This window comes from Pangasianodon hypophthalmus, chromosome 16, assembly GCF_027358585.1.
Source record: "Pangasianodon hypophthalmus isolate fPanHyp1 chromosome 16, fPanHyp1.pri, whole genome shotgun sequence".
Classification (NCBI taxonomy): domain Eukaryota; kingdom Metazoa; phylum Chordata; class Actinopteri; order Siluriformes; family Pangasiidae; genus Pangasianodon; species Pangasianodon hypophthalmus.
Genome location: NC_069725.1, coordinates 15917036 through 15926609, shown reverse-complemented (window position 1 = coordinate 15926609; position 9574 = coordinate 15917036). Strand labels below are relative to the sequence as shown.

Genomic DNA, 9574 nt, shown 5'->3' with positions numbered 1-9574 from the left:
AGTTCTGATGTTCTGCTGTGTTCCAGAAATGGGGGAAATAGCCTTTCTTTTGTTCCATGAGTTTAATTGGTAGAAACGAAAGACTGTCAGTGTAGGACTGATCAGAATCAGTAAAGCACAAAATACCTTGTACTGCGATATCAAGCACAATCCCTTCCTTCACTAAATAATTTAACAAAACGTATGAATCATAACCTCTTGAATTATGCGTGATGAACATGTAACCGTAATATTTATTACGGCGGTGCTTCTTGAAAAAAGCACTGATGGAAGTTTCACTTACACATATATGCTCAGAGAGATAACCAATCAAATCACAGAGGAGGTGGAGTCCAAGATATTAGCATTAGCTTAGGTAGCATCATAACAGCTCTTCTCACCACGGAACGTGTTGGGTTCCAGCTGACTGAAGCACCGACACAAGTTTAGATGATAATGACTTAAATCTGAGGGAGTGAAGTCGAGCGACTGGTGCTGGAGTGACAGAAAGCCGAAATCGAATGTGTTCTGTGGTGTGTATAGCTGTTAGCTGTAGCTGAAACACTGTTTTGCTTAGTTTTTCTGCAAAGAAAACAGTTTTGCGAATATTATTAATTCCAATGGGTAGCATTAATTTGATGTAGGGTCTTGGGGCAAGAACACTGTTCTGGGAGCATTATTATTTCCAGTGGTTAGTGTTAGTGGTGTAGGGTAATATAGCTGCTCTTGGGGCAGGAAAACTGTTCTGTGAGCATTATTATTCCCAGTGGTCAGTATTAGTGTGGTGTAATGTAATGCTGCTCTTGGGGCAGGACAGCTTATTATATTTTAATATTTGATGCTTTTCTAAGATTGTTACCAATGTTATTTTCAATGTTATTTTCAATGTTATATTTTCACACATATGTGTGTGTGTGTGTGCGTGTGTGTGTGTGTGTGTGTGTGTGTATATATATATAGGAGGCAAGGGAGGCAGTGTCTCCTCAAAAAATTGGATGAGAAAATAATCGATATTGCAAAAAAAAAAAAAAACGACGCAAATATTACTAAAAATAACATTAAAAGTATAAAAGTCACTCGTTTTTATAAAGTAACACTGTCCAACAGCGACACCCGCAGGTAAAGTTACAGCGGAGGCTTGCCTCCCCTCAGCCCATTGACTTATAACAGAGACCCCATAACGTGTCGTGGGTTTAGTGGGGGGTAATTGAGAATGAATGGGGGAAGTCACGTGAGAGGAGGCCATCGCGCTATAATTGGATATGATCGGTTATGATTGGATGTGATAGGTTCGTTCGATAAATCCTGCCTCTTGTTTTCGTGCGAGCTCTCGGCCTGAATGGACAAAATGATGGCGTTACTGACTAATTATAAAGTAAGTAAACAACTCACCCGCTTAGATATCACTGCTTTGTGTCACGTCAAAAATGAAAACTTGAAATGGCCTGAAAACGTGATGACTTAGTTTTTAGTGAGCATTCAGCTTGATGAAATGAAAGATATATCTTCGTGACTGTGTTTGTGTTTACAGAGCTTTTATGACGATGACCCGAAAATAAGTTGACTATTAAAAAAACAGCTGAACATCAGTTCACAAATAAAAAAATATTAGTAACACTTTACAATAAGGTGTCATTTGTTAACATTAGTTAATGTGTTAACTAACATGAACAAACAACGAACATTTATTACAGTACTTATTAATCTTTGTTAACGTTAGTTAATAAAAATACAGCTGTTCATTGTTAGTTCATGTTAGTTCACAGTGCATTAACTAATGTTAACAAACACGTTTGATTTTAATAATGCATTAGTAAATGCTGAAAATAATATTAAATAAGATTAATAAATGCTGTAGAAGTATTGTTCATTCTTAGTTCATGTTAACGAAAGTAGATAACTAATGTTAACTAATGAAACCTTATTGTAAAGTGTTCGTTACCCATGCAGTCTTACAAACTATGAAGTCTGGAGGACTGCAAAGAAGGCATACCAAAATTGGAAGCATTGGACCCTATCCACCGTACAGGGAAAGTTTTGAATCCCTTGTAGAAAGCAACAAAATATCTGATGTGGTAAGTTCTTTGGATAAAATTGTCAGAGAAATACAAATGTAAGGCATCCGGAACTCCAGCCTACATTTTCAGTGTTCTTCCCTCTTTTCACAGTTCACCATTGCTCCTCAAAAAACACGCTTTTCGAAAGCCTGACCTGACCTCACAACATTCTTATCTGCCCATATAAGTTTACTCGCATGCCACTCTCACTTTTAGTATGGGTATTTCAATGCTTTTTCCAGACTGTTTTTTTCTTTGTTCTTTGGATGATGCCTCCTCAGATCATGGATGCCTTGCTCCATGATGTATGGTATGGCAATAGATTTTTAACTAAACTACTATGAACATTTTCTATATAAAGGGAAGACAACCATCTTCCTCGAGTGCTGTCATCCTATATAGATCTGTGGTAACACAAATCTAACACCTCTGAGTGTAGGCGTTGTCAATATGACAACATTTTATCATTATCATGATATCATATATCATGAAAATGTCTTCAGGTATTGTGATATATTTTTGCTATGTAGTCCACTCCCTATCTAGGAGTTCTCTACTTGAGCATGACATTCAGAGAGACTGTGGTATTGTAATGAGCTGCAATAGGCTTGTCACTGTTTAATAAGCAGAAAAGCCTGCATGCCCTGTGCACTCCAGGAGGAGGGTTGCCTACTTTCTTTACTAGCTCACACACATTTGTTTCATGTGCACTTGTTTAATAGATTTGGAAGCCCTGTAGTAATGATTTGGAAAAATATTGTAGTTTGGAATAACTACACCCTTTTGTTGTCTTTCGTTTAGAGGTGACCAGATATTGTGGCAATTAATACCCATACCCTGACTCATATTGTAGGAGGGTGAGCAAGGGCAAGGAGCCATTATTTTATCAAGGTAAGAATTACCCCAACAAAACTTTATTTGCCAGTACTTACCAGTGTTATAGGTAGAACCAATATAGGCAAATATTCCTTGTTGCTCTCACAATAGTTGTTAGTTTGCTCATACTAAATTAAAGAAATTACATATAGTTTACTTTTACATTCATAATTTTTTCTCTCCTTAAGAGGAACATCTTTGAAAATAAAAGGGAGATTGTTGGTCCCTATTTGGAGAGCGGGAATCATTGGACTTTTTTTGTAAGTCACTCACTTATATTTTTGTGGATTTTCATGGACTGAAAACCTGAAAAAATTCTGCCATGAGTAACTGTGTGCATGATATAAAAATTTCAAGCATATTGGCTCCCACTGTAATGTATCATGCATATATCTTACCTTATTCATATTTGCTGTCGATATGTAATAAAATATCTTTTTGTTTGTTTGTTTGTTTGTTTTATTCTAGCACTGCAGTATTGTGAGTATAATGTACCTAAAATATAAACGTACCTTGAGGAACAGGACGAGCAGTATTATAAAATAGTAGAAAACTGGAGGTAGGGACAAGGTTTTTTTTTTAATATGTTTTTTGTCTTTCTATACAAGCTTAGTTTTGTACATCTACTTTACACATATTTAAATCTTTACCTACATTTCAGCACATTTGTTGCATCAAAAAGCTATCATGGACCATGGAACAGGACAAAGAGGATCCATACCCTTCAGTATGACAATATTTCCTGTGGTGTTTTCACAGGAGTGGTAAAATACTACTTCTTCTTCTTCTTCTTCTTCTTCTTGTTGTTGTTGTTGTTGTTGTTGTTATTATTATTATTATTCAGCAGAAAAGACAAATCATTGTCATTTTTGAGGGTCATGACACTGTTGTGCAATTTCTAATGATATTGTAGATTCCATATGGTCAGTTGTTTTTATGGATTTAAGATAGTATGGTCTTTTCAATCTACCACAAAATTCTGGTTGATTATGGAAGTGAAGGCACTCAATACACTTTTGTAAGTGAGGCTAAACTAAAGTAATTTTGCTGATGTGACATTGAATTGATCATTGAATTCAAAGGAATTCAAACTAAAGGTTTTTGGAACTTTAGTTTGCTGAGATCTTCCTAGAAGGCAGATATGTCTCTCAAAAGATGGTGTCTAGGAAGAACAAGGCAAGTGATGCAAATGAGATTTAAAAAATTTAAATCTACAATTAAAGAGGCATTCTACAATTAAACAGAAGATTCTCCAATTCCAGTCCTGTAAACTCTGCCAGTTTTGTGCTTTTTTTTTTTCTTTTTTTTTTTGCCTTTCAAGACTGGAATTGAATAACTTTAACTTAACCATTTCTCCTGCAATCTAGGAAAAATGCTCAACTTGTTTAGCAAATATCCATACAAAATAACCATCTGGGAATCAAAGAGGGTAAATTTTTATTTATTTTTTGCCAAAGGTAGTGAATTTTGGAATGAATGGCCCTTGTGCAACATTGCAATATAATTATTCTAACTTTCTTATATTTTTCTTTGGAAAGTGAGCTTGTATGAGAACGTCTAATTCGGCACACATTCATAACATCCAAAAACTGTAAATGATCTGCATAAACATGAATGGTGTATGTTCCTAAATGAGTGAGCATTAATGATGATTTTGAATTATAACTGCAGCTCCAAAAATGACATAATGATAGTGTTCCATAAATGGTTCCACATGCCATTCATGACCTTCACATGACCTTTTTTTTCTTTTCTTTTCTTTTTTTTTAAAATCACAATAGCATTCAGGCCTAGAACTGAGTTGTGCATGATCACACTGGATGTTGACATATGTACAGTTAAACCTTCCAATATTGCATAATTTAATGTCATTTTATACTTTGAGAGACTGATACTTTTATAGAATGGCACTAACAGACAGTCTGTTAATATTATTTCTAAATAAATGAATTCTGGGAGAAGACAGCTCAGGAGAAAGTAAACAAGATAACAAAGGAATTGAGGGAGAAGACAGTTCAAGAGAAAGTAACCGAAACAACACAGGAATTGAGGGAGAAGACAGATCAGGAGAAAGTAACCGAAACAACACAGGAATTGAGGGAGAAGATAGCTCAGGAGAAAGTGACTGAGACAACACAGGAAACAACAGCGTAAGACAAAGTACTAAAGAATATGCAGGAGTTCAAGGAAAAAACAGCTTAGGACACAGCCAGGAAGATCAGACTGGAAAATGTTTAAATAAGATCTTAGAACAAATACACTAACTTGTCTAAAAGTTTGCAGACACCTTATTATCCTACATGTAAATTTCATTTTGAAATCAAGAGTCTTAACAGTGAGTTAATCTGCCCTTTGCAGGTGCTATATAACAACTTTCACCTCTGGAAAGTATTTGCAAAAGATGTTAGCACATTTCTGTAGGAATTTGCTTCTATTCCGCTATAAGAGCAGTAGTGAGTTCAACCACTGATATTAGGTGATCTAGTCTAGCATGCAATTGGTCATCCAATTTCCTTATCTTAACCATGTTCTTTTTGTGTAAAGCAGTCTTTATATTTGGTGTTGACTGATGTTGTGTACTGTATGTCTCTGTGCTTTTTCTTTATATAGACATATAGACACTTACAGTGTCTTACTTCAGTAATTGGAACATTGTAAAAATGGTCATTCTACTGATCAGAGCTTTAAGTGCTTTAAATAAATTCTAGCTGATATTTTTAGTATCAGAAATGAAATTTGACAAAATATATATATTTCATTTGTTTGCCTAGTAAAGCCAGTTGTCACTGAAACACACTGTATTGAATCAGGACGAAGACAATTCATGAAACTATAGATGAGGAGGCTAAGGAGAGCACAATGCATTGAACAGTCTTGATCAATAGACATAGTAATTAATTTTCATCTAAATTAATGCATACTATGCTTTTCCGATTGGTACTTTTACTATTTTAGTTCCACCCTTGCAGGGGGATTCCTGGTGGAAATCCCCACCAAGCAAAGAGGTAAGAACAACAATATTTAATGAAATGAGTTTGAAATAATGGCAAATTATGCTGTAGATCAGTAGCTGCTTGGGATTTTTCAGTCCCATTATATTTTGAAAAGAAAATTATTAAATTATCTTATTGCCATGGTTCATGTCATGCTTAATTCTCTACATCTTTGCATCTAAAGATGGTTTTTAAGATTATAACATGCCATTTTATAAAGCGTCTCAGCCTTTTCAAGATCATTATAATGTACAGATATTATGCATTGATATTTCAGATACCTGGTCACTTCAGATGAACCACGGAGGAGATGGACTCTACTGGAGAGCTACCCTGCAAACGCTGTAGTGGCTTATCTACAGAAGGCCAAGGGACAAAAAAGACAAATTGTAGAGAAGTTGGAAGAGTTGGAAGTGAAGCCCTCAAAGTGAACAAAGTTAACTTCACAGTGGTCCAAAATTTGTGAAGGTAATAATGGAATAGGAGTAGGAGTAGTAGAAACTATAAAAGGAATAATGACACCAGTGTCCTTGTTTTGTGGTTTTGTATCATAAAATTGTCATAATACACCATATATTTGCATTATTTTCAAATACTTTTTTTTGTTTGTTTGTTTAAGTACACTGTTCACCAGTACAAGAAAAATAAAGAGATGACAAAGAATTTCATGGTTTATTTTGATCTGCTTACAGTTACAGATGCTTGAAACCTCACTACACATACTTAGAGCTTGCTTATTGCATTTTTTTCCCTAGGGCTGCAAAAAAATTATTCTTTTTATCCAGTTGTTCATGTGAATTAATTTGCAAATCAATTAAACAATTAAATCAATTAAGCTTATCTCTGAAACAGCTTTTCAGCTAAATAAAACAAAACTGATACACAAAAAGCTTACTTTCCTTACAATGGACACCATGGTGCTATTCAAACCTTAATGATATAAGCTTGTCACAATTTCAAGTTGTTTTCAAAATCATTAAATGCATTCTTCAGTTCTACACATCACATACTTGACATTTTTAACAGAGAGAGACTCATTACAACTTGCAACAAGTAAAAAAAAGCAACAAGTAGTTCATTTATAGATTTCATTATCATATAAGAAATTTTTGCTTCTTTTTATATGCCATTTATGACTAGCAGATGCCAAGGACAATTTACATTGTGAAAATGTTTAGCCTTTTTTAAATACTATCTACTTAGATACAAAGCTTCTGTAATTTCTGACTATGGTATTTATTAGCTTACTACAGCTTAAACCAAATGAAATTGATGCTTTGTGTAGAACTCAGTTGCTAAAGTTTCAGTAAAGCCTCACTCACAGTTAAGAATTCAGAAAGGTTTGAACTGTGACACTACGTACTGCATTCGATTCAGTACCTTACTGTACTTTCCAGTATGAGCAGTAGGTACTGAGCAGTACTCAGTACCTACTGCTCATACTGGAAAGTACAGTGGCTTAGGGGTTGGCACTGCAGCCTCTGTTGCCCTGTTCTTGCAGAGTTTGCATGTCCTCTCCATGATTCAGGAGTTTCCTCTGGGTACTTTCCTCCCCCAGTCCAAAGATAAGAGCTGTAGGCTGACTGACATTTCTGAATTGTCTGTAGTGGGAGAATGTGTGTGCTTGTGCCCTGCGATGGGTTGGCACTCCATCCAGGGTTTCCCCTGCCTTGTGCCCCGAGTCCCCTGGGATAGACTCCAGGCTACCCCGCGACCCTGTGTACGGAAAATAGATGGATGGAATACACACACCCACACACAGGCCTTCTAAAAAAAAAAAAGGAAAAAAGGACATGAAAGTAAACACTGCCCTCTTCTGGGCCTGCTGTAGCAACGTCGTCACCATCATTCACTGTAATACACTCTTATACACTGTAATATCACTTTCATGCAACATTAAAACCAAAGATGTGCATCAGAATGTTAGTCACTTCAAAAAAAAAACAAAAGAAAAACAATGACAAACTCCAAAAACCAGACAACACAACAAGCCTACTACAATGACAAACTCAAAAACAAGCAGGGTTGGGAGGGTTACTTTAAAAATGTATTCTGTTACAGTTACACACTATCACTGCTAATCGCTTTTGAATTACTTCAAGGTCACATATGTAAATAAAGTCAAGAGAAAAGCAATTTGAACATCAGCAACATCACAAAAGCATTTCAGAGAACAACTTTTGAGTTTCAGCTGAAGTTATGATGGAAATGAGAAGTAACAGTGGACCACATATCTGCAATGGCAGTGACCAATTGAAAATTTGAAGATTTAAAATATTATTAATACTCATAATTTTTCAACATGATCTTAGAGGCTTTGTTATATAGTATGTTCTTACTAAACATGTTTGTATTTGTATGTTTGCATTATTTGTTTAAAAGTTTGATTCAGCAAAAAAATCCAGTTCTTTGTACATTTTTTGTACATTTTGTTCTTATACATTCAAATTTCTTTAACTAATGTTAACAAGGGGGGTTGGCAGGAGTTCCCCTTACTGGGTTTGACAGTAGGCATCCCGTGTACCAGGAACGGATGGAGCTGGGTGATCGTGCGGGAGAGTCATGTTAATTTCTACCAAAATACAGGATGTTCCCAGCTAATTCAGCATAGCTGGCAACCTTACCCACAACTGTAATCATGCAAACCAAGGAATCTCAAAGCACTAACTAACACTAAATAATTTTAGATAACCTAGCTAACATGATTTCCATGCTTCAATGAGTCCTTTGATAAAGACAGCATCTTCACAGCTGGAAGGCATAGTTTGCGCTGTACTGTGATGATGATGTTTCCATTTTCTCCTTCATAGATAAAATAATTTTGAAATTTCCATGACTGTAATGAATTTTTTCCAGTGGGCATCATCGTGATAAACAGTCATTTCAACTTGCCTCTAGCGCAGAATTATTAGAGACAGAAGTTAATTGCGCATGCACAGGTAGGTTGCTCACATGAGTCACAAGTGGCAAGAGAGAACCAGTACTATAATCAAGCAGCTGTCTATATTGCGTTATGTCAAAAGATTAATTTCTTTGGTTTTAAATGAGAAAATTGTAATCCTGAAAGTTTTCCCATTTTTTTTAACAAAATGGACCTGTAATCTGATTACATTGTTTTTTTGATGTAACTGTAACAGATTACAGTTACATTGTATCCTGATTACATAACACTGTTACATATCTCCCCAAGCCTGAAACCAAGACGACTCAACAAACACAATACAATGACAAACTCAAAAACAAGTCAACACAGTGACAAACAATAGGCCTTTTATGCAGACAATATAAATTCTGCCCACTGAGCGAAACCCGTATAAAGACTTTTCTGGAGTAGAAACTATTGAACTGCACACGGGTGTTCTGATGTCAGGAATTTTAAACACCTGGGTCCACTCAGGAAGTGAGGCTATTTATCACTCCTGTTCCTCACCTCTGCCTACAGACAATGAACCTATTTTACAACACCATCTGCTTACCTTTGTCTTATCAACATAAACAACACAACAAAATACAAACACACAACAAAATACAAACACAAACCCTTTATGCAGACAATATGAATTCTACCCATTGTGTTTAACCACCTGTGTCTACTCAGGTAGTGAAGCTATTTATCACTCCTGCTCCTCACCACTGTGCACCGTTTGTGCACCTTTGTTTTTTATCAGC

At 35.7% G+C, this 9574-nt stretch overlaps 1 long non-coding RNA gene across 14 annotated transcripts; it reads left to right on the top strand.

Moving 5' to 3' along the window:
• The first annotated feature begins 340 nt into the window (after positions 1–340).
• Positions 341–6591, top strand: LOC128320539 (uncharacterized). Of its 14 annotated transcripts, none has more exons than XR_008304075.1 (8): positions 341–512; positions 1930–2054; positions 2148–2346; positions 2838–2927; positions 3101–3172; positions 3381–3471; positions 3574–5917; positions 6183–6591. It is a non-coding gene; the product is annotated as an uncharacterized LOC128320539 (long non-coding RNA). The 14 variants fall into 14 exon arrangements; XR_008304074.1 differs by having other exon boundaries at positions 341–1354; XR_008304076.1 differs by lacking the exon at positions 2148–2346.
• The last annotated feature ends 2983 nt before the right edge of the window (positions 6592–9574 follow it).